The following is a 24,175-nucleotide window of genomic DNA, read 5'->3' on the forward strand; positions in this document are numbered from 1 at the left end:
TCAGAAACTACTTCTGAGAACTCTAATCCTTAAGCAGTAACTCTACATCATTATACCTTAACATGTACGCTCCTAATCAACTCAAAACATAATCTGTTAGGCAGAAACTTTCTAAACATAATGACCTTTAATCTGTCCGCCAACATCTGAATCTCAAATCATCACAACTGACTCCTAATTCTATTGCTTGATTCTTGTTCTTGAGCCAGGAACACTGATTAATCTCAGGACTTGGCTTCTGATCTTAAGTACCGACTCTGCCTCTAGCACACTAAAACCCTAAGCTAAGCACCGAACTTAACACACCAAAAAACGCATGCTGCTAATTACATGTGTGGATTTGTCTCCTCTCGCAGATTTTACCTAAATATAAGGGACTGCGAGAGGTAGACATGCAAAATTAGGAAACACCAACACATCCTCTGTTTTCAGTTAACGTTTACAAATGGTTCATGAAATTTGGCAAAATGAAGGGATATATAAATGTTTAAATATGACATAAGGCATCATGACCGAGTTCCATCACAGGACTCTTGTGGTCCTCAGCTCTACTGTGTCCTACACTCAAGGAGCCTTCTCTGCTATTAGACATATGCAGGGATGTGTTGCCCAATAACCAAGGTGACCAAGAGCTCAATTGTACTTACTCACTAATTTGTAGTCACAAATTCACCTGGTTTCTCCCTCAAAGATGTAGTGAAACAGTGTTTAATGAAACAAATAAATAACTGGTTATTCTACCTTTGATCCCCCCCATTCCATCTTTCCCAGGGACCCTCATGTCACTAGAGATCGAGGTGGTATCAAACTAAAAGTTCCTTCATTGGAACAATGATCCCCATTTTTCATTACATTGGATTTTTCCTCAGACTTAAGGGCTGTGAGGAAGATGTAGTACACCCTTCTAACCCTAAATTATTTGGTTCTGTGACTACTTGAGTTTCTAGTAAAACAAACACTTAGCCTCACCAGACATACTTCAAGTAGGAGCTGTAGCTTCACCCCTTAAGTGTAAAGACGTTATTCCCAGGGACATCCTGTGGGTCCAGTGCCAGGAACGCCCTCTCAGCGCACACTGGGCTCTCCACTCATGGAGAAGTAAGTCCTCAAATAATCACTCGTGATAACAATAGGCCAACCTGCTGCTGACTTAATCGGTTAAATCCTGACCAGGCACCCTGGGTGCACGGATATCTAAATATACCCTGGAATGAAAGCGAGACCCGGATGTGGACAAATCAGCAACCAAGAAGCCATTAGTGGAGGTTTCAGAGTCAGCGTGTTAGCACAGGCTGAATATCTTTGAGCTCAACCCAGGGGCTTCCGGAGGCAAAAGGCTATGTTCCTCCCTGAGCTTGTCTTACATACCTACTAGCTGAGGGTACCTGGCCTGGAATAGGTCCCCATGCCCAGGTTCCAGGTACTTTTACCTTGCAGGAAGCACAAAACATCCAAGCAAGGATGATCCACTGTCTTTCCACACACAGCCTGATCTGAAATCCAAATCCGCCCCAATTTCAGCACCTTGAATTATCTGCATCCAGGTACACCTGGATCCTGAGCAGGAGCTGGAAATAAAGGAGGGAAGGTGAGAGGCGGATTAAAGGGCAATTACCTGTAATTACTTCAGCATCATTATTAAATTGACGTAATTTATACTCCAGGAGCCTTCCTCATTGGAATATCCATCCTTTGGTGAGTCCAGAAAATCATGGGTTCTCAATCTTCCTAAGGCCACGATCCTTTAATACGGTGCCTCATGTTGTGGTGATGCCCAAACATAAAATCATTTTCATTACTACTTCACAGCTATCATTTTGCTACTGTTATGCATGAGGAGAACCATGTGAAAGGGTCATTGGACCCATAAAGGGGTCACGACCCACAGGTTGAGAACCACTGGTCCAGATGAAAACAGAATAAACCCGGGGTGGATTGGGTGAAGTTGCTGTGGGAGGTGTTCTTAGGAAACACATGGCAGCTCTGGGAACACCTTGCACACACAGACACACATGCACACAGGTGAACACATGAAAATATTAGCAAACAAGACACTGGGTAGGGCAAGATATGACAAAATAATAATTTAAAAATTATCAAGGGCTCATGAGGGAGGGGGGAGCGGGGAGGGAGGGGAAAAAAGAGGACTTGATGCAAAGGGCTTAAGTGGAGAGCAAATGCTTTGAAAATGACAAGCAAGCACAACGGTTTGTTTGAAGATCTCCAAGCAACTTTGGCTACAGACCTAGGAAGAGACAAGGATCTTTTCCTGGAATTATACATGGAATTGTATGGTATGTGAAATGTATTTCAATAAATATTTTAAACTTAAAAATATATATGAAAATTATAATTTATTAAGGTTCATGAGGGAAGAAGAGTGGGAGAGGGAGGGGAAAATGAGGAGCTGATATCAAGGTTTCAAGTAGAAAGAAAACACTTTGAATATGATGATGGCAGCATATGTACAAATGTGCTTGACAATGGGTGAATGCACAGATTGTCATAAGAGCCATAAGAGCCCCTAATAAAAGTATTTAATATAAAATAAAGCATTAGTATTGTAAAGCATAGTACCTATATTTTGAGAGCAAAATCAACTCCTCAAACATGGGAGACTTCCTCTAGTTTTTGGAAGATGCCCTGGAAACATCCCGATGTGTTATGCAAATTCACAAACAGCATTGACTTCTCTGGAGAATGCAGAGAGCTTCAGCATCTATAGAACTTCTAAGGTTAACTCCGTACCTTCAAATGCTTGGAGTGCAGAGGCCTTGTGAAAGTACAACATGCCTGCAGGGAAGGAGCGAGACTCAGGAGCCACTGTCATATCCAGCTCAAGGGAACAATTAAGGGCAGGTTCTGAGGGGGCTGGGTGGGTTTTCCTTTTTGGTATGTGGCATTCCCTTTTCCAAAATGTAATTTAAAACAGAATTTGATAAGGGATGCTTGTGTCAAATTAAATATCGAATTCTACAGGGAATATTTAACTGGTTTAATAAAAGAATGAGGACCACACTAAAAGCGGTGAAGATGGGGCCCGCATTTTTAGGGAGTGTCTCTAACTGTGGTTGACATTTCCATTAATCCAATTCTTTCTCATAACAACCCTATAGGACAGAGTAGGACTGCTCTTGGAGGATTCTGATTCTGTAAACCTTCATGGGAGTAGAGAGCATTCTCTTTCACCTGCAGAGCCATTGGTGATTTAGAATGACTGACCTTGCATTTAGCAGTCCACTGCATAATATACCCCACATGCAGGGCTCTCCAAGATATCTAGAACATTCTTATTCAACATCACTTATGGCTATATAAGTAGAAGGTATGCAAATAGACCCCTCTCCTGCTGATGAAACCATCCCAGTTCCAACTCTGAAGCTCTTGGAGAGGTGCTCCAGCTCTGGAATTCCCAAGTGACCCCATTCAGGACTGAACACATCTAGTCACCATGGAATCTGCATTGAGCTCAATTTTCATTTCTAGAATTTCAAATGGTACTTTGATGGAGAGCAAGTGCGTATGAGGGGGCATGAGTGAGAGCCAGTGAATATATTATGATTTTCATGATCAGGATGTTTGTGTGTTTGCAGGTATCCATTGTGAGGTGTAGCTATGTAATCTGAGGGAGACGAGGCAGCCTGAGGCTTCTCTGAGACTCTACCCTGCAGTCTCTGCATTCCCTATCTGTGTGTATAATATTTACTGGGTCTGCTCAGCTCCAGCGAAGGGACGGAAGTGGGTTTCATACATTAATACTGTTGGTAGGACATGCCACACAGACTCTCTGAAGGGCCAATTCACCATCTCCAGAGACAATGGTAAGAACATACTATATCTTCAAATGGACAACCTGAAATTCAAGGACACAGCTGGGTATTTCTGTGCACAAGACGCACAGTGTGGTAGTTACATAATCTGGTATAAATGTGGGACTTGAGAGGATAAAGACTGAAGGGGTGGACTCTAGTCTGTCAATCGGAGCATGGCCAATGAGGCTTCTGTGTGGGCATGGTCTTCTGTGAATTCTGGGGAATCCAATATTCCTTTCTTGGAGGTAGAAGACACTCTCTATACTCCCTAGGAGACTCCCTTCTGACAAGGCTGACTCCCTGTGAGACATCCCTGAGAAAAAGCCACATGGACCTACCCTGATGCAGCCCTGGGTGCTGGAGAATCCATGTAGAGACCCCTGCCAGCACTTAGACGTTTACAGTGCTACTGGATCCAAAGACTTTCTACCCACTGGCCTGTGATCATCTTGCATTTGGGATCATGGCATGTATTTCATGAGTCTGAAGAGGACTATATAGATTGGATATGTGGGCTAATACTGGAGTTACAGTCTTGGACCTGACTGGGGTGAGATGCTTCCTTAATGTACAATTGCCCTTTATATAAAAATCTCTCTTATATACAATATATGTATGTCTATGCATTTTTTTCTCTAGTTTACCCAGACCAACACACACAGTGAGGGGAAGTCAGAGTTAACCCAGACATGAACGTACCCTCGTGGAAGAGGTTAGGTTGCAGGGTCCCTCAGGACCAACAGAGCACAGGACCCAGACCCAAGAGCAGGTGCAGGTGGAGCTGACCACTGGCTTCCTGTTGTGTCTGGGGATTCTTCTCCTTCTCAGCATCCCTCAGGGAATCGGTGCATCTCCTCACTTCTTTCTTAAACACTCACCCAATCTCCCTGTGATGGTAGGATGATTTTGAACTTAGCTTCTGTTCTGTTCCCCCCTCTAACTCCCCCCAAATGTCCCATATTAATTAGAAATTCCTACATCTAGGATAAATTCTCTTCACATCATCTGCTTTCTCAAACACTTTACACCATGCTTTCAATACCCCTCCTGTATTCCCTCCTACCTCAGTATAACAGGCCTTGCTGTGCACAGAACCTCACTTTATTATATATATATATATATATATATATATATTTAAGACAAAATAATATAAGAACTTAACAACAGTAGCCCAATCCTATATCAAGTCACCTGGCTCCATTCATCCAGATATTTTCTTCTCTGAGTTCATTCGTTTTATTAATTCACAGCTCCTGTCTGCCCTTTTCCCCACAGACTAATTTGAGAGTCAGTTTTTTCTACAAATGCAGTTTGTTTAATTTAGTAGTTTTGAATATTGATACAAGTGTGCGAAAAGAGAGACAAGACACCTTTTATGCTTAGTGTCAATGTGCCTCCACATAACTCACCTTCCTTCCTTCCCTATGTCTCCTTGTCCATGGGCTATACAAGTCCTATTCTGTACAGGGCACCCACAGCTTCCCTATGAGTTCTGTGGGTGGCTATGCCTCCATGTATTATTGAGATCAGAGTATCCTTCTCTAGAGATGTGCACAGGGACTGATTTTCCCTCAACTGGCACTGTGGCTGCTGTAGTTATGATCGCATATTTCTGAGTCAGTCACACACAGAGGGAAAGGCTGTGGAACCAAGACACAAACACCCATGCAGGGAGAGGGCGGGGTTCAGGGATCACTCAAACCCCACAGATAACAGGGGTCTTTGCGGGTAAAATGCAGAGGAGCCTAAGCAGGATTAGTTAAATTCTCAACCTATTTCCTCTACCTGCACAGAAAACGTCTCTGCCACAGACCTCCACATTCTTGTAGCTCAGTGTGTGTATGTTCTTGTATGTACTTTATATGTTTGTTTGTGTGTGCTAATATACATGAACTATTCTTTGCATTCATATACTATACTATGTGATAGAATTTGTAGTCTGCTCTGCATTTATTTTATTATTATAATTCTAGTATATTTTAGTGTGTCTATGTGTTTTTTTCTTAAGTAAATGCATGTGTATTTATTAATCTGAGGATAGTGTATGAAGATTTGTTAGGTCTACTACATGTGTTCATTTGTTCATAGTATGCATGTGTATGTTAATATGACTGTTAGAATACAAATGTCATTGTGTGAGTTTCCTTTTAGCGTGTGTTCACATTTCACCTGTATGCGAGTATGTGTTTGATAATATGTATGCATTAATATGTGTGTATTTTGCTGCAGGTATTTTATCCACTCAAACAGGAAGATTCTGGAAAAGACGGATAGGCACAGGGGCTACAACTTAAGGCTAAAATATAAGAACAGTTGTGAGATTGCCTCAGGATTGGGTGGTGTTTCATTTTGTTGTATTTAGGATCACTATAAGTCATAATTGACTCATCAGCTAACAATATTTTATCCTATGTTTTCTCTGGGGACCTTAATAAAGAAATATCCTTAGTGTTTTACAATTTATTTTACAATTCACAATGTAAATTCTGAGGTGTTCTCTTTGAGAACACCACAGACACTGCAAAGATTTTAACACATAAGACAGGAAAAGCCAATGACGAGGCCAATGACTTCAGAATTCTCCTCACCAATGGAAACCAGGTTGTGATAGTTCTCCAACATCACATTCTGATATAGAGCCTTCTGAGCAGGGTTCAGGAGCTGCCATTCCTCCCAGGTGAACTTTACAGCCACAACATTGAATGTAAGTGATTCCTGTAGTAAGAGGAGTCAATTTAATGGCGTATTTTACACTTGAAGATTTTAAAAATATATCTTACAGTAAAGAAAACAAAACAGTAATAAAAACGATTGTGATAGTGCATTCCATGTGTGGTAAACTTAACTAGGTGGTGACTTCAATTGCAGCTGCTGTCCCAGATGTGATTACATTGCTTGAGCCAATGAATACTTCTCCTGGTACATGGTATACAGCTATTGATCTGGCTAATACCTTCTTCTCAATACCAGTCTCAAAGGACCACCAGAAGCAGTTTGCCTTCACCTGGCAGGGGCAACAATATACTTTCACAACTCTCCCCCAGGGGTACATCAACTCTTCTGCCCTGTGCCATAATTTAGTCCGAAGGGACCTTGACCACCTGTCTATTTCACAAAATGTCACACTGGTCCATTACATTGATGACATTATGGTGATTGGACCCACTAAGGAGGATGTATAAAAGACTCTAGGTTCATTGGTACAATATCTGCGTACAAGGGGTTGGGAAATTAACCCAACAAAGATTCAGCTACCCTCCACATCATTAAAATATCTAGGGGCTCAGTGGTGTGGGGCATGTCGAGATATTCCTACTAAAGTGAAGGATAAGCTATTACATTTAGCTCCCCCAACGACTAAAAAAGAGGCACAATGCCTAGTCGGCCTCTTCGGATTTTGGAGGCAACATATTCCTCACTTGGGTGTTCTACTTCAACCTATTTATCAAGTGACATGAAAAGCCTCCATTTTTGAGTGGGGCCCAGAACAAGAAAAGGCTCTTCAACAAGTTCAGGCTGCCGTGAAATCTGCTTTGCCACTGGGACCATATGATCCAGCTGACCCAATGGTGCTAGAGGTGTCAGTTGTAGATAAAGATGCAGTGTGGAGTCTTTGGCAGACCCCTATTGGTGAATCACAGCGTAGACCATTGGGCTTTTGGAGTAAAGTCTTGCCATCCTCTGCAAACAACTACTTCCCCTTTGAAGAGCAGCTGTTGGCCTGTTACTGGGCCTTGGTGGAGACTGAACGCCTCATCATGGGCCACCAAGTCACCATGAGGCCTGTATTACCTATCATGAACTGGGTATTGTCTGACCCACATTATCATAAAGTTGGACATATGCAGCAAAACTCCATTGTTAAATGGAAGTGGTATATGCGAGATCGGGCCAAAGCAGGATCTGAAGGAACAAGTAAGCTGCATGAAGAAGTGGCCCAAAGGCCCACAGTCTCCACTTCTGTCACATTGCCTCCTTTCTCCCAGTGTGTACCTATGGCCTCCTGGGGAGTTCCTTACCATACTTTAAGTGAAGACCAAAAAAGTCATGCTTGGTTTACGGATGCCCCTGCACGATATGCAGGTGCCACTCGTAAGTGGACAGCAGCAGCACTGTAGCCCCTTTCTGGGATCTCCCTAGAGGACAGTGGTGAAGGGAAATCTTCCCAATGGGCAGAACTTCGAGCAGTGCACCTGGCCATTCAGTTTGCATATAAGGAAAAATGGCCAGATGTGAGATTATATACTGATTCATGGGCTGTGGTTAATGGCTTGGCTGGATGGTCAGGGAATTGGAAGGACCATGATTGGAAAATTGGTGACAAGGAAGTATGGGGAAGAGGTATGTGGATAGACCTCTCTGAATGGGCCAAGAAAGTAAATTGTATCTCACATGAACGCTTACCAAAGGATTACCTCTGAAGAGGAGGACTGTTATAATCAAGTGGATAAGATGACACGCGCTGTAGAGACTGGTCCTCTTCTTTCCTCTACCACCCGTTATCACCCAATGGGCACATGAACAAAGTGGACACGGCGGCAAGGATGGAGGTTATGCATGGGCACAGCAACATGGACTTCAACTCACCAAGGCTGACTTGGCCACTGCGACTGCTGAGTGCCCCATTTGCCAGCAACAGAAACCAACATTAAGTCCAAGATATGGGACAATTCCTCGGGGAGATCAACCAGCAACTTGGTGGCAGGTTGATTACATAGGACCACTTCCAACATGGAGGGGACAGCGTTTTGTTCTTACTGGAATAGACACCTACTCTGGATATGGATTTGCCTTCCCTGCACGTGATGCTTCTGCCAAAACTACTATTCGTGGACTTACACAATGCCTCATCCACCGGCATGGCATCCCACATAGCATTGCTTCAGATCAAGGAACTCACTTTACAACAAATACAGGGCGACAATGGGCCGATTCCCACAGAATCCACTGGTCGTATCATGTTCCTCATCATCCTGAAGATACCGGCTTGATAGAACGATGGAATGGGCTCCTAAAGACACAATTACGGTGCGAACTAGGTGGCAACAACTTGTAGGGCTGGCAATGTTCTCCAGGAAGCTGTGCATGCTCTAAACCAATGGCCAATATATGGTGCTGTGTCTCCAATAGCCAGAATACATGGGTCCAGGAACCAAGGGTTGGAAACTGGAGTGGCACCACTCACTATTACTCCAAGTGATCCTCTTGCAGCATTTTTGCTTCCTGTCCCAGCAACTCTCTGTTCCTCTCAGCAACTCTGTGTTCCTCAGGCCTGGAGGTCCTGTTCCCGAAGAAAGGAACTCTCTCACCTGGAAACACAGCACATATTCCACTGAACTGGCTGCTGAGAATGCCCCCTGGGCACTTTTGACTTCTCATGACTTTGGATCAACAGGTCAGGAAGAGTGTCACCATACTGAGTGGTGTGATTGATCCTGACTACCAAGGAGAAATTGGACTGGTACTACATAATGGAGGAAAAGAAGAATATGTCTGGAATCCAGGAGATCCCATAGGCCGACTGTTAGTGTTACCATGCCCTGTTATTAAAGTAAATGTTAAGTTACAGCAACCCAATCCTAACAGGAATTATAATGACACAAACCCCTCAGGAATGAAGGTCTGGGTCACCCCGTCAGGCCAAAAATCACAGCCAGCTGAGGTGCTTGCTGAGGGCAAAGGTAATGCAGAATGGGTAGCAGTAGAAGGTAGTTCTACCTAGCAGTTACGACCACGTGATCAATTGCAAAAACGAGGCTTGTAATTGTCAATGTATTTTCTTTGTATGTGATTATTGCATATATTTCCTTTGTTCAAGTATGATATATCAGATATAATTTGACTCAGTGTGTTTTCATTTACATGTATGATAGATGATTGATGATAAGTATAAGTGTGATTTCATTAATATCTGGAAATTATATACGTATGAATGGGTAAAGAGTTGTATACAGGTGCCAGGTTGGCAGGGGGTGGATTGCGATAATTTATTGTGCCAGCCTGGCCGATAAACACAAGTAGGATTAATTGAAGGTCAGAGGGATAAGTGGCTCTGTGAGCCTCACCTTGCTTGTTCTGTGCCTCAGTTTAAAGGGTACACTACCTGTGGGATGCCTAGCCTGTGGTCTGTGTCGCTGTAAGTTGAGGTCCCTTTAATCCCACACGATTGGAATGTTCATCTCTGGAGCTGGGGACCGACAGTTTATGACAGTTGGGGACCTGCCCTGCTGTTTGCTGCCTGGAAATATATAGCCCAACTCTCTCTACAGAAGGGGATTGGCAACTGGTGGCTCTTAAGCCTTAAAGGACTGCTAGTGTCTCACTGCTGTATAATTTAACTGTTAATTTCTTGTATTATCCATCTGTATATAACTTAATGGTTCATTTCTTGTGTTATATATCTACCTTTATAAATATATTTATATATAATTACTAGCAATCTGGTTTGTCTCTCTAGAGAACCCTGTCGAACACATGTTCTCCAAGGGGCCCCTTCTAGTTCTGTTGGGTGGATTCCTGGAGCCCACCTAACCTTGCCTAGGCAGGGAAGGTGCTAGGTTGGCCTAAGAAGCCATCATAAGAAGAGGGAGAGAGAGAATGCCTGCAGGCATGGTTTGAGAAGGGACAGTGAGACATTGGCCGGTCATCTGACCTGTTGATTTGGTTTTGTTAGCCTCTGCAGCCACATGGTTCAGAATGACCCAATGGATTAGGGATTTTCCAGCTTCCATTTCCTTGAACAACTGCAAGCCGCTTGTGTGACCTGCCTTGAGAGCTACTTCCACTCTATGAGTCAACAGCTTGCTGTCTGACCTTCCCATTTGGATTCCTCAGCTCCTGCAACTTATTATCTGACCAGATTCAACAACTTCACTTTGTGAGTCAGTGGACTGTTGCCTGATCTGATGATCTGGTTCATCAGCCTTTGCAAACACATTAATGAGGTGAACCCTACAGACTGACCCCTGACCTCTATACAGATCTGGGACTCACCAGCTTCCACATCTTGAGGAGGTATTTATTTACTTGATAGCTATTTAGTTTTGTGAGATGCTGCAGAGCAAATCATGGAGCACCTTGAACCTCTACCTCCTAGGTACTTGTCTGCTACTGGTCCTACAAAATGAACTTTAACATTTATGATTCAAGAACTAAACCAATGGAGATAATGACCAGGGCAGAAGGGACAGAGTGACAGAGCCAGTGGTTATAAGTCCAGAAAAGGCTTTTCAGTCAAGATAGTGGGACAGGAAAGCAAGATAAAGAGGAGGATATCCCCCAAGGAGATGAGAGGAGGCTATGCAGATGGAACTATGAATAAGCCTACCTTCAGGGGGCAAAATGTTTGAGAGGGACTGAGAGAAGAGGCCTTCCCTAAAGAAGATCAAATTAGCCTATGCAGATTTTAAATATGAATCCCAATGTGCAGCCTATTGATTCTGATACCAAATTATATGCTGGTACTTAATAAAACTTATACCTGTGACTCTGGACTGTAAGTTGTACGTGGCCACGGCAAAGAAATTAATGAGCTGAGTAGGAGAGGCCTGTGGGAACAATAACTGGTGCCATGACTGAAAAGTATTGGAGAGTACAGGTATGCTTAAGCTCTGCTTCATATGAATCAGACCTGATGTTGACGGTTGAATCTGTTTCCTGCATCTATAGTTAGAGGAGGTGAGAAGCTGTCAACCATTTTTAAACCACTATTGGCTGAGGTTAAAAATTTGCGTTTTAAATTTTATATGCACTAATGAAAATGCTGCTCTTTGGGAGATTATGTAACACATCACCTTCAGAAAGAAGCATTAAAGAAATTTAATCAAACAAAAATCCCATGGAATACTGAACTCTTCTAATGAAATGATCTTATTTCCCCGTAAAAACTAGGCATAACATATAATTTGAATGATTGTCATGGGTTGGCCACAAAATAATGAATTATGAATTGGACGATAATGTCATCCAAAGAATCCTCAGGGACGCAATGTAAAAAGTTATTTTTAATCCTATGATCAGTATATTCCGAATCTTGTCCAGCCCAATGTGGAAATTAGTGTCAAAGTGTATCTCTAACTTCTACTATTTCAAATTTCCACATTTCCAATGCACTGCATCAGTATTATGCAGGCTTATACAATTCCAGTAGGAAATACAGAAGAGGATAAAACACATCAGAATCACCTGCGCATTGGTCATTTTTTTGTTCCTTAGGACATTGCCAACAACTGGGGTACTCTATGTTTGTCTTATCTGGATCAGGTCTAATGATGTTGACAAATTTCAATCTCTTACGAGGATATCCCAGAAACAATAATACCCAAATCAGGCACTTCTTCTTCTTTCCTGTATGCCGCTGCTGGTGTTGCACAATCTGTAGGCTGAGGGGAGAATACAATGTGAGTAACACACAACCTGTAGGTCTAGATGCTGTTAGAGTTCTGTTCCTCTTCTTACACAAAATCCCTAATACTGTTAATGGTGCCCTTATTGAGTGATGGAAATCATGCTTTTAACACGAGCAATAAAATCTAAAACTCTTAATTTTCAGACACGTGAGTAAAAGATGGCTTTCGAATAAATAGTTTAGACACTGAAATACACATTGCACAACGTCAAATAAGCTTTCAAAAAGAAGAAACAAAAAAGCCAGATCCCTACCTCACAGCATACAGAACTATCAATTCCATACGGTGTGATTCTCAAGAAGAATGATAAATCAATGAACCTTGAAGATGGTTATGTTAATTAAGACAGCTGGAAACATTATAAATGGGCTATATGAAAAGCTATTGTAAACTGAAGATTACTTTCTAGATGGAACTATAAATCATAAAATCACTTCAGAAACACTGAAAAACTCACTATCAAGTATAGTTAGATGCGTAAGCTGCTGATAGGACACAGGAGACTTCCCTACAGAGTTTCGAAGACTGTAAAGCCATGACAACCAGTTAATTGGTTTGTACCTCTGACCTGGAGATTAGCAGTCCAACTCTAAACACACGTCAAAACCGGGGCTCCATATAAACACATATGTCATCTATCAGATTGAAATTTATATGGAGATTTTGGAAAGAAGTAAGAAGTATACATCACCCATAGTGAGTGCACTTTTGAATCCAAAGATAAATAATGCTTTAAATGTAGTATTATTTGTTGTAACCTAATGCAGTTTGATAGTTGACCTAGGCAGGCCCGTGGTGAGGAATTGGCTTGAGAGGAGTACAGGCAATCTACTTCTAAGGTATTCTCCCTGAGGGGAAGATGACCTCCATCTTTGGTTAATTTTCAGAAAGGATTCAATGGAGACCTAATCAAAGTGGGGTTGCAGGAAACAGACACTGAGTTATCACTGTAATCAGCAACCCAAATCTAAAACCCAACTCACTGCTATCGAGTGGATTCCAATTACAGCAACACTTTAGGAGAAGGTGGAACTGCCTGCCCCTTGTGGGTTTCTGAGAATGTAACTCTTTATAAGAGTAGATACCCTGCCTTTCTCCCCAGGTGTTACTTGTAATTCTGAACTGCTGACCTTGCAGGTAGCAGCCCAATCTTTAACCAGTAAGCAACTACCAGGCCTTTTGCAAATTGACTACTTACCCAGTGAATTCTATCATTCAGGGAGATGCGAAAAGACCTAGGACCCTGGTGGGCAGGACAGCCTGGGCCCTTGTACACGTTCACTCTCCTGGGGCCAGATCCCAGGAAGCATGGATCCCTCTCCAGCTCTGCCCCCCTAGAGCCCCAGGGTTGCTAACCTTGTTTGGAGTCAGGTGAATGGATTTGGTTCACAACCCAGTCAGAAGTTGAAATCTTTTATTGTGATGCTTCAGTGTACAAGACAATAGTAACAGATTTCTAACTCCCTAGACTGGACTGTATTTCTCTGTGGCAAATCTTTGTTGAAAAGCAGACAATGTCGAGAAAGGCATGGCAGGTTCTTGGCCTGTACTTCTTGTGCTAAATAGTGACCACCCCCAACCCCTAGGATCAAAATCATGTTCTAAACTGAGGGAATCTGGATTATAAACAAAACCCACTCTACATTTACAGAGCAATTTTACTAATTTCTCAAATATAAATTATCAACTTTAGATCCACATTTATATATTCAATATTTATTTTCAGCATAAAGTGGAAGTTTTAAAGGTCTCAAAACTCGCAAACTCTATGAAAGGTAAACATCTTTTCACCAAGATTCTAACTGGGGAAAAAAAGTTTATTTTATGAAGAATGTTCTTTTTCGGCCTGCACTGCACCTCAGACCATAACCCTTGACTTATTTGGCTAATGTGATCAAGTTGAATAATGCTCATGAATGCCATTCCGACAATGCTGAGCTTTTCATCAAGTTTAACCTGCTCCAATCCCCTTGCCTCCTGGGTACTCTTTAGGATATCTATTGTATGTGAAGAAATACCTATGGTTCGGTAGCCCATTTATGCACAGTAGAGTGTGGTAACTAGAGAAACTTGCTGTAGAGGTGGACAATGAGACCGAGGGACACCAATAGGACAAGACAGAGATCTCCTAAACAAGAAAACAAGCCAGGGGAATCCTTATTTGCTCCTCTCTTAAGTTCTTGGGTTTATGGTTGTCCAATTTTAAAGCCTTTGTGAAAGACTGAAGCCTACAGTAAAGGAATGGCAAGGGATAGGTAGATGGGTGATGCCATGAGCCAAAGTGATGGCAGAAGCTTAAAAATACAAGATGTGTCCAGCAAAGAGATGACTTATCAACATATTTGTGCCTAGATTCTGGACTCCAATTTTTCTAGGTAATGCTGACAGATAGCAAACAACACAAACTGTATGAGAGGGGTTATTGGTTTTGGTTTAAGGATAGCCAATCCATAGTCTTGGTCTACTAGGGAGAAGGGGAAAAGCTAGTGCCAAGGCTTGATCATGTAAAACATGCTCCACCAGGAAAATAGTTTGGCAAGAAAACAAAATGAATGTGCTGGGCAGAGGTTATGCTGTGATAAAATAGGGAGGCAGTAGCCTGAGTGGCTAGTTGGACATCATTGGAACTGCCCTTTTGCAACCCCCGGGGTGTCTCTGAAGGCAGGGATGTGTGAGGTTGCAGTTATAGGATAAAGGGTGTAGACTAGTGTTCCTCTGAAACTAATCAGCAAGTCAGGCCACTAGAGAAAAACACAATTTCTTTAATGCCCAGTCATCAAGCATACCTTAAATATAAGGCTCACCATACCACCAAGTCTTAAGAACGGGTTTCAACTCAGGGGTCTTATTTTGGTCAGTTACAGAGAACGGTTGCCGTCCAGACCCCTCCGTGAGCAACAATCTTAATCTAAGCTTGACTAAGTTCCAACTCCTTCCAGAAAACTGTTAGCCTATGCAAAAAACAAAACAACAGAATGGTGATAGTCATTCTATCACCAGTCAAGAGATCAATAGATACATTGTATTGGATGAATAAACCTTACTTGGCTGTTTAGAGTGTTGAAGAGCAGGGATCTTACTTTAGGGAGTAGGTTCACCTCACCCAAACCACAGTATTGTCAATGGCCTCATATGTGGAAGTTGATCACTGAATAAGGAAGACTGAAGAAGAATAGGTTTGACTGAATTGTAGTGATGGCCAAGAATACAGAAATAACGGTCTCCAAAAGCACAAACAAGTCTGTCCTAGAATAAATGAGCTCAGAATGCTAGTTAGAGGTAAAGAGAGTGAGAGCTCATATTACATACTTTGGACAATGTTGTCAGAAGAGAGCAGTCCCTGGAGAAGGACAGTATGTCCGGTAAAGTAGAGTGGCAGTGAAAAACAGGAATCCCTCAACTAAATGGATTGACACAGTGACGGCAACAATGGGTTCATCCTAAATTGAGAGTCTGTTAAAGGAGAACGCAGTGTTTCCTTCTGTTGTGTACTGGGTTCCTACTATGTGGAATCAACTCAAACACCTAACATTGACAACCTCAGAAACCACTAATCAATACACAAGGCAGGCACAAAGTACTAGTGTGATAGTTATATTTACAAAAGTTATTTCCATGATAACAGATGCCAAACCTTTCCTGTGAAGTTTGCCGGAACATAAACTCTCTTATTAAAAAGAAAGAATGGGTTTCCTTCACTAAAAAAAAAAAAAAAATAGAACAAGGTGATGATAAAATCACTGAGGAATTTCTGTCCCTCATTGATTTACACCATTCTCTTGGGGGTGGGCTGAAAGAACTTCTCTAAGATCCATCCAGCATGTCTTATGGCAGAGTGTTTCCCATCTTGGGCCCAAGTGTGAGGGTAGCACACACTCACTCAGGTGTGAGTGACTATTTGTCCATCAAGAGTACTGTAAATCATTTATCCCTCTACGCAAGTGGTTCTCAACCTGTTGGTCACAAACCCTTTGGGGGTTGAACCACCCTTTCACAGGGGACGCCGAAGACCATTGGAAAACACATATTTCTGATGGTCGTAGGAACAGAGACCTTATCCATCTCCAGGCAGGTCTGCCAACATGCAGGTACACCAACATGAGTCCCTGACGTGAAGACTGTTACCCATGCTACACCAGGCTTCAAGACAAATATTCATTTATTTATAATTAGAAATATTTCACAATATATAATTACATGTTGTTTTTGTGATTAATCACTAGGCTTTATTTATGCTCAATTTGTAACAATAGAAATATATTCTGCATATGAGATATTTAAATTAGGATTCATAACAGTAGAAAAATTACTGTTATGAAGTAGCAACAAAAATAATTTTATGGTTGGGGTGTCACCACAACACAAGGAACTGTATTAAAGGGTCACAACGTTAGGAATTTTGAGAAACACTGCTTACACTGAGGGGTCAGCTGCAAGACTTGAGGATCCCTCCAGAACAAGTGAGCTATGAGTTGAGTGGGTTTCAAGATGCTCAGAGGGTCCAGAATCAACTGAATCACAATTAAATTCCATGAGAAACTTCAAGGCTAATCTAAAATAGATTAAAGACCAGAGGATTCACACAGTATGAATAAACACTTTTTTTCTTAAGTTCAAGTTATTGGGTGAAAACATAACAATAGTTGTGAGAGTACACTTAATAACATTTTCTATGAGACCAGGAATAAACTGTTAACAAGGTCAGATAATGATACTTCAAGAAAACTGTAGACCAATATTTGTAATGGATCCACAAGAAAAAGTGCTTGAAAATATTGGGAACTGAGTCAGACAACACACTGAAATAATTATATACCATGATTAATTGGAATCTTCCCCAGAGTTGATTTAACATAAGAAAATAAGCTCTGTAATATAGCTATTAATGCAAAAAAGGATTAACCATCTAAATAGACACATGAAAAGTACTAAACAAAGTCAGAGGCTTTTCATGTAAAAAAAAAACACCTCTGCAAATCTAACATGAAATAATATAGTTCAACATGTGAATATGCTAAGACACATTCCTATTTTTTAAAAATGAAAATGTCGGGCACCATCAGCCTTCTTCACCACATTTGCTTATGCACCCATTTGTCTTCAGCGATCCTATCATGGAGGTGTGCACCCAATGATATGATTTTTTGTTCTTTGATGCCTGGTAACTGATCCCTTTGGGACCACTCGATCACACAGGCTGGTGTGTTCTTCCATGTGGACTTTGTTGCTTCTGAGCTAGATGGCCGCTTGTTTATCTTCAAGCCTTTAAGACCCCAGTCACTATCTCTTTTGATAGCCGGGCACCATCAGCTGTCTTCACCACATTTACTTGTTCACCCACTTTGGCACCAGCCGTTTTGTCAGGAGAGTGAGCATCATAGAGTTCCAATTTAATAAAAGAAAGTATTCATGTATTGAGGGAGTGTTTGATTAGAGGCCCAAGGTCCTTCCACCACCTTAATACTTAACCTATAAATATAGACTCATCGATCTACTTCCCCATCCTCCTATATATATTTGCATGTACATGTCTTTGTCTAGACCTCCATAAATGCCCTTTGACTCCTAGCTCTTTCCTCCATCTCCCTTGGCTTTCCTCCTGCCATACTACCATGCTTCGTTGCCACCTGGGCTAGAGGATACCTCTTATCTAAGCAACCTTACCCTTGATCATTCCCCACCAGACCTGCCACTCCCCCCTCTCTACCATTTGGGGTCCCATGTTGTTCCCTTGTCCCTGGGTTTGTTAACACCACTTCCTTACTCCCCCTACCTCCCACCCCAAGTCCTCCCGGAACTGTCGGTCCCGTTGTTTTTCCTCCAGATAGTTCATCCAGCCTGTCCTATTCAGACAGACCAGAGGAGACACTAACATGCATGAAAACAAGACAGAGGAAAACAAAGCAACAGTATACAACCAGACAACAAAACAACAAAAACAAACCACTGACAAAGAACAAAACAAAACACTTCCAAAGAGAAAAGCTTGTAGTTAGTACAGGGATCGTTTGCTGGCCCTTAGGAGTGTTTTCCAGTCCAGACTGTTGGGGTACCCCGCCCTGGCCCCAAAGTCCACTTTCAGCATTCCCTGGGGACCTTGCCCTCCAATCCCTTGCTGTTCTGCTGCACTCCCCCAGTGCTTTGCCTCGCTGTGGTGGGATCAGGTCAGGTGCAATTCCCACACTGTGTCTCCGGTGCTGGCCCCTGTATCGCCCTTACCCACTGAGGGGCATCATTTCTCATATAGGGACAAGCCATGTTGTTCTCTCTGTGGACAGGCTGCTCTACTCAGGAACATCATCCTCACGGCCTGGTGGGCCAGGCTGTGTTCCACTCTCTCCTCCTGCCCCTTCATCTGCTCCTGTGTGCTCTGATCAGTTATGTCCATCTCCCGGAGCTGCAGAGCCAATGTCGTCCTTTGGAACAAATTCTTTTCGGGGGAGGGGCAGGAATCCACTTAATTTATGGTGCTGGGGCCAGCCTCCCAGTCCTCTCCACTGGTTTCCTACTCCACGCCGGGATATTGCAAAATGCGATTTTTTTAAAAAAGAAAAGAGGCTTCCAAAATGAAATAAAATTGCCTCTAATCATAAATTAATGTTCATATCCATAAAATATTCAAAATAAGTCATAAATACCTCATAAATATAAAAACGTTGTAGGCTACATTTCAATACACCAAAATAACTTTTGAAACTTAACCCAATAACTATTAATTGTTAATCCACAACTCCCAAACCATTAACCCTTACACCTTAAGATGCTGAGCATTCTTACAGCACACTAATAATATCCTAAAACACTGAACTCCTAACCACCTGAAAAGCTCTTTACATCCACAATGTCTATTTGCACCCTGAGCATTCCGTGATACCCACAGCCCAGTGGAAAAAATAAGGTTTTCCTTAAGAAATGCTAACAGCATACACCAGGGATCCTCAAACCAGGCCCGCGGGCCACATGCGGCCTACCAAGGATATTTATCAGTCCCACCAGTTGTTTTTGCTGCCGCTGTCTGTCCTGCTTAGCAGCCGACCCGTCCAGTGTGCATATGCATTTGTTCATAGTTTTTAAAAAAAACTACAGTCTGGACCTCCAACGGCCTGAGGGACAGTGAACTGTCCCCCTGCATAAAAAGTTTGAAGACCCCTGCCATACACACTCAAATTAACCTAATTCAATTATCCCAATTGCTTGAATCAGGAACACAATTTTGAATATATTCTATAACTTTAATGTTAACTTTATGACAAAATGTCTCAATATCAGAAACCAACTTCCAAAACTATACTGTTTAAACCATAGCTCTATATCTTTATACCATAACACATAAGCCCCTAAGCAACTCCAAACATAAACTGGTAGGCACGACACATTCTAAACATAAAGCCCTTTAATCCGTCCACCAACATCTGACTCTCCACTCATGACACTTAAATTCTAGTTCTATCCATTGACTGTTGTTCTTGAACCGGGCACATTAATCCCATGACCTAGATTCCAATCACAAATACAGACTCTGACTCTAGCACTCTACAACCCTACACTGAACCCAAATCTAACCCATCAAGAAACTCACATTGCTAATTATGTATGTGGAACTGTCTGCTCTCTCAGACTTTACCTAAATGTAAGGAACTAAGGTAGGTAGACAGGCAAAACCAGGAATCACAGCACATTTTCAGTAAACTTTTAAGGCATTTGCATCTGATTCATGGAAGGTGGCAAAATAAAGTGTTTCATACATGTTTGTATATGAATATTCTATATACATGAAATGAAAAGCTCATTAGCAATAAGTACACATGGGAATCCCCACACTGGAAAAATAAATGGATCATGAAGAAACACTAGTAAAAAAGTAAAACAAAAGGGGCAATAGTTAGAAGAAATGCAAATGAGGACTTTCAGGTTTATGACCAATATGTGAAGAGCCCAAAGTCACCATTCCAATCCCCAAGAAAAAAGGTGACCATATTGAACTCAGAATACTGAGGTCACAGGGCATGGTTTTGTTCTGTTGCCCATTAAAAAAAAAAACCAACTCTCATTGAGTCAATTCTGACTTATAAAGTCTCTACAGGGCAGAGTACAAAAGGCCCTGTGTGTTTCTGAAACTGCAACTCTTTAAGGGACTAGAAAGCATCACCAGTTAATGGTTTTGAATTACTGAATGTGTGGTTAGCAATCCAACACATAACCCACTACATTTCCATGGGTACATCCTGTTCTTATAAACTGGAGAAAACTAGATGGCAGCTAAGAATAAGAAAGGTATTCTTTTCAATGTCTCTAATTAATTGATCTAGTTAGGACCCAGACCAAACATCGGTCCTCAAAACAGGGGGTAGGTACACATAGGTAGGTACACTCTCAGTTCATTGCTACTGTGAACTCATTCTATGTACCTGCCTATGGGACCATTTTGTTTAGTGGTGGCTTTCACCCTATGCCCTCAATAGTCAAATTAATTGAATTCATTGAAGACTGTGATTTGAAGGATGTGATGGGATTAACTAAGAGACAGACCAAAAGAGTTTGTTCCAGGAGAAAATACCTTCGGAAGTTATCCATTAAAAATCTTACGGAGTATAGATTTACTCTGAAACCACAATGGTCACCATACAGAATCAAATGGTGGGCCAAATGATTGCTAATTATGAAATTATTATCTAATTTAAATACAAGGAGCTCATAGGTAGCTAATCTTTCATGCCATCAATGGGTTTCAAAAAGATCATGGAAAAATGGGTTTCAAAAAGATCATGGAAAAATGGAATAAAGATAGTGAAATTAGCCATGATCCTTTTGAAGCCTCTGCATTTCTGTCCCTAATAGATAATGGTAAAGAGTGTAGTATTATTATGTTAAACAGAATAATGTAATAAATCTTTTATAATTCCTCAATTATACATCTTAAAAATCTTTAAGAAACTTGTTCATCTTCCATAAAAACTCAGAAAGAATATTAAGAAATTTACATAGAGTATCTTTCTTGAAGATCTATTAAAATTGGTATTAATTATATTCTCTAGCTATGGTAAAGAGACCAGTTAGGTTACAGTATATCTATCTGTACAATTCACATAGAAACTAGTGAGAGATGAAAATTAACAAAATGGCTTAATTTTTCTGGGTCCTGCGAATTTTGCCTATTCCAAAAGGTGGTTTCTCATGTTATAGTTAAAAATCCAACCTCATTATATAGTTTTGAGTTTTCCTTCTTTGAAAGAATGCCAGGTCCCATAGGTTCTGGCATGTGTGCACGTGCACGAATGTGTGCCTGGCTTAGTTTTTGATGTCCTTGAGCATTATAATGGTTACCATGGATAGGTGTTCATGGAGAGATTCAAACTTTCTGTCTAATCAGGGTCTCCTGGAAGAAAGCCTGGGTGATGAACTTTGAGAAACCAGCCACCGAAACTCCTCTGCAACATCCCGGAGCTCTGACACACATGGAGTCTGCAGGAGTTGGTGTGGGTTTGATGGCATATGTTTGGCTGGGTTAATTTCTAGGGGTGGGGGAGAATCCTGGCTTCATTTGCTACCCTCAAGGCTGTCAGTTAAACTCCACCAGCAGATCTTTAAAAGAAAAACGAGGCTGGTGGATCCTGTACAGATTTTGAATCTCAGAAACCTCCATAGGAACACTATGAGTGAGAATTGACATTGTGGCAGTGAGTTTGCTTTTTGGGGTTAAGGACAATGAAGGTTTGTAGGTGGCACAAACAGCTTGAACCAGACTGTTCCACTGAGAGTTGATGGGTTAAATTCAGCCTGCATTGCTGTGGAAGACAGGACTGGAGATCTGTTTCCCCAAATGATACTCCAGAAACGCTATGGTATTGTTCTGCTCTATAACACACGAGGTTGCCATGAGATGGAATTAACATGACATGACACCTAACCAAAGGGAAAACAAACATGATGAAAGCATATTCATGTCTATGGACACACATTGGCTTTATGTTGAAAACATGACTAAATCAGAAACACAAAAACAATTTTCATTAAGAATCATCATGCCCATAGTGAAAAACATGTAAGCCTACTGAGAATTTGGCATATCTAAATTACTTAGTGAAGTAGTCCTACTGCTACAGTAAATGTATGGCAGCACCACGAAATGTAAGCAGTTGTATCCCACGATGTGGCAATCTGGTCACATATTAATTGTAGCCTAGAAACCACAAGGAAGAGTTTAAGGTCCTATGGCATCACAGAGTGCACCTGAGAACAATAAAGCAGTGAAGAAAGCAAGCCTTTTATCAAGAATACTTGGATAAAAGGTTAGAAAAATTAAGTATTCCCATGCAGTGGGAGATAGAAAATGGTAACTTTATTTTAAATAATATGATATCTTACTCTATATAAGAATTATATATCTGAGTGTTACTTTGTATTAGGAATAATTGTGTCCCACTTTTTAAAAATGAGGAGCTAACCTTAGTAGGACACAGTTCTTACACAGTCAAATCAAACAAATTGAAGAAGAAACAGCTAACAAACGAAATCAATCGAAAGGATTAAATGAATTTGCATAATTAGAATTGGGTTCTATGAAACATTGTATCCACTAGGAGAACTGATAAAGGAATGCTTTAAATACTATGTCACTGTGAAAATAACTCAAAACAACCAAAAAACTGCTTACCTTGAAGGCATGTGTCACTGAAAGATAATATTAATGCACAAAACCAAAACTCACTGCCATCGAGTCAATTCTGACTGATAGTGACCTTATAGGGCAGGATAGAACTGCTTCCTAGATTTTCAAAACTGAACCTCTTTACAGTTGAAGAAAAGTTATTCTTTCTCCAGACTGATACACGAAGGGACCTGAAAACAAATAAAATATTTGCTGGATTCTGCAAATCAAAAGGATGATAAAGGAAACCAAAATTCCCTATTAATAAAATGAGTGGACATTAAATCTGGGCCAGCAATGCTCTATAAGTCACGAGGGAAGAGAAGGGGGGTGGTGGCATGGGTGGAAGAGCGCGGTGATAAAGAGAGATGAGCCATTAACACAACCAATCTCTGAGCTGAGGTGCTCTTCACACTCCAAGTGGAAAGGTACAGCATCAGCAGAGATAAAACCCAGGAGCTGTAGTAGAGATTTAAGTCAGAACCTCAAATTAGTAAAGGGCTGTGGAAGGCAGTGCATGCCTAAAGTCCATTTGAAGGGTATCCCCATAGATTAAATCCTCCACCAAATTATTGCTGATCATTAATAAGTGTTCTCCTTAAATTCTTTTTGAGATTGGAGTACCTTTTGCAGTCTGAAACAGAGCACAAGCTAGTTTCCGATGGGCAGAAATGACTAAGGAAGCACACACAGCCAAGATCTGTTTTAGAGTAAAAAGGAGACCCCATTTTAAATATAGTTCAAAGATAATATTAGTTAAATCTTAAGAGAGAAAGACAAAATAAAGACACAAACAAATCATCTATCTGGATGAGGGATGCCACCAACAGGAGGTGGAAATGGCTTCCCAGGTTCACATTTGAGATGTGAATTAAAGAGTTTGTAGGGGTGGGGCAGGGCAAATGAAACTGCCACGAAAGCATGATTGGTGGTCAATGAATACATCACAAACATCCTTAGATAGTGGGCTTACAAGATGGGTCCAGGGCCTCCTGACCAATGCAGTTAGGGCAAGGCTGATAGGACATGGCTCCTGTCTAGGAGACCCCTATAGCGTTTGGTGACCTCCATCAAGGACACACATGCAGGCAAACATCCAAGAGACACTGCCCCTCCCTGGGCTGCCTGGAGAGGTGAAGGTAATCCACTCTCCCAAGCCCTCTGCCTGAGGGCAAGATTACCTACAGCCTTGCTTCCTGGGCAGAAAGCACTCAGTGGAGGTTTACTCTATGTGAGGACTTAAACTGTGCCTGGTTTGGGGCTGTGACTGCTATGGCACCCTTTTGCAAAGCAAGGTGCTGGGAAGT

The sequence above is a fragment of the Tenrec ecaudatus genome, chromosome 15, assembly GCF_050624435.1.
Source record: "Tenrec ecaudatus isolate mTenEca1 chromosome 15, mTenEca1.hap1, whole genome shotgun sequence".
Taxonomy (NCBI): domain Eukaryota; kingdom Metazoa; phylum Chordata; class Mammalia; order Afrosoricida; family Tenrecidae; genus Tenrec; species Tenrec ecaudatus.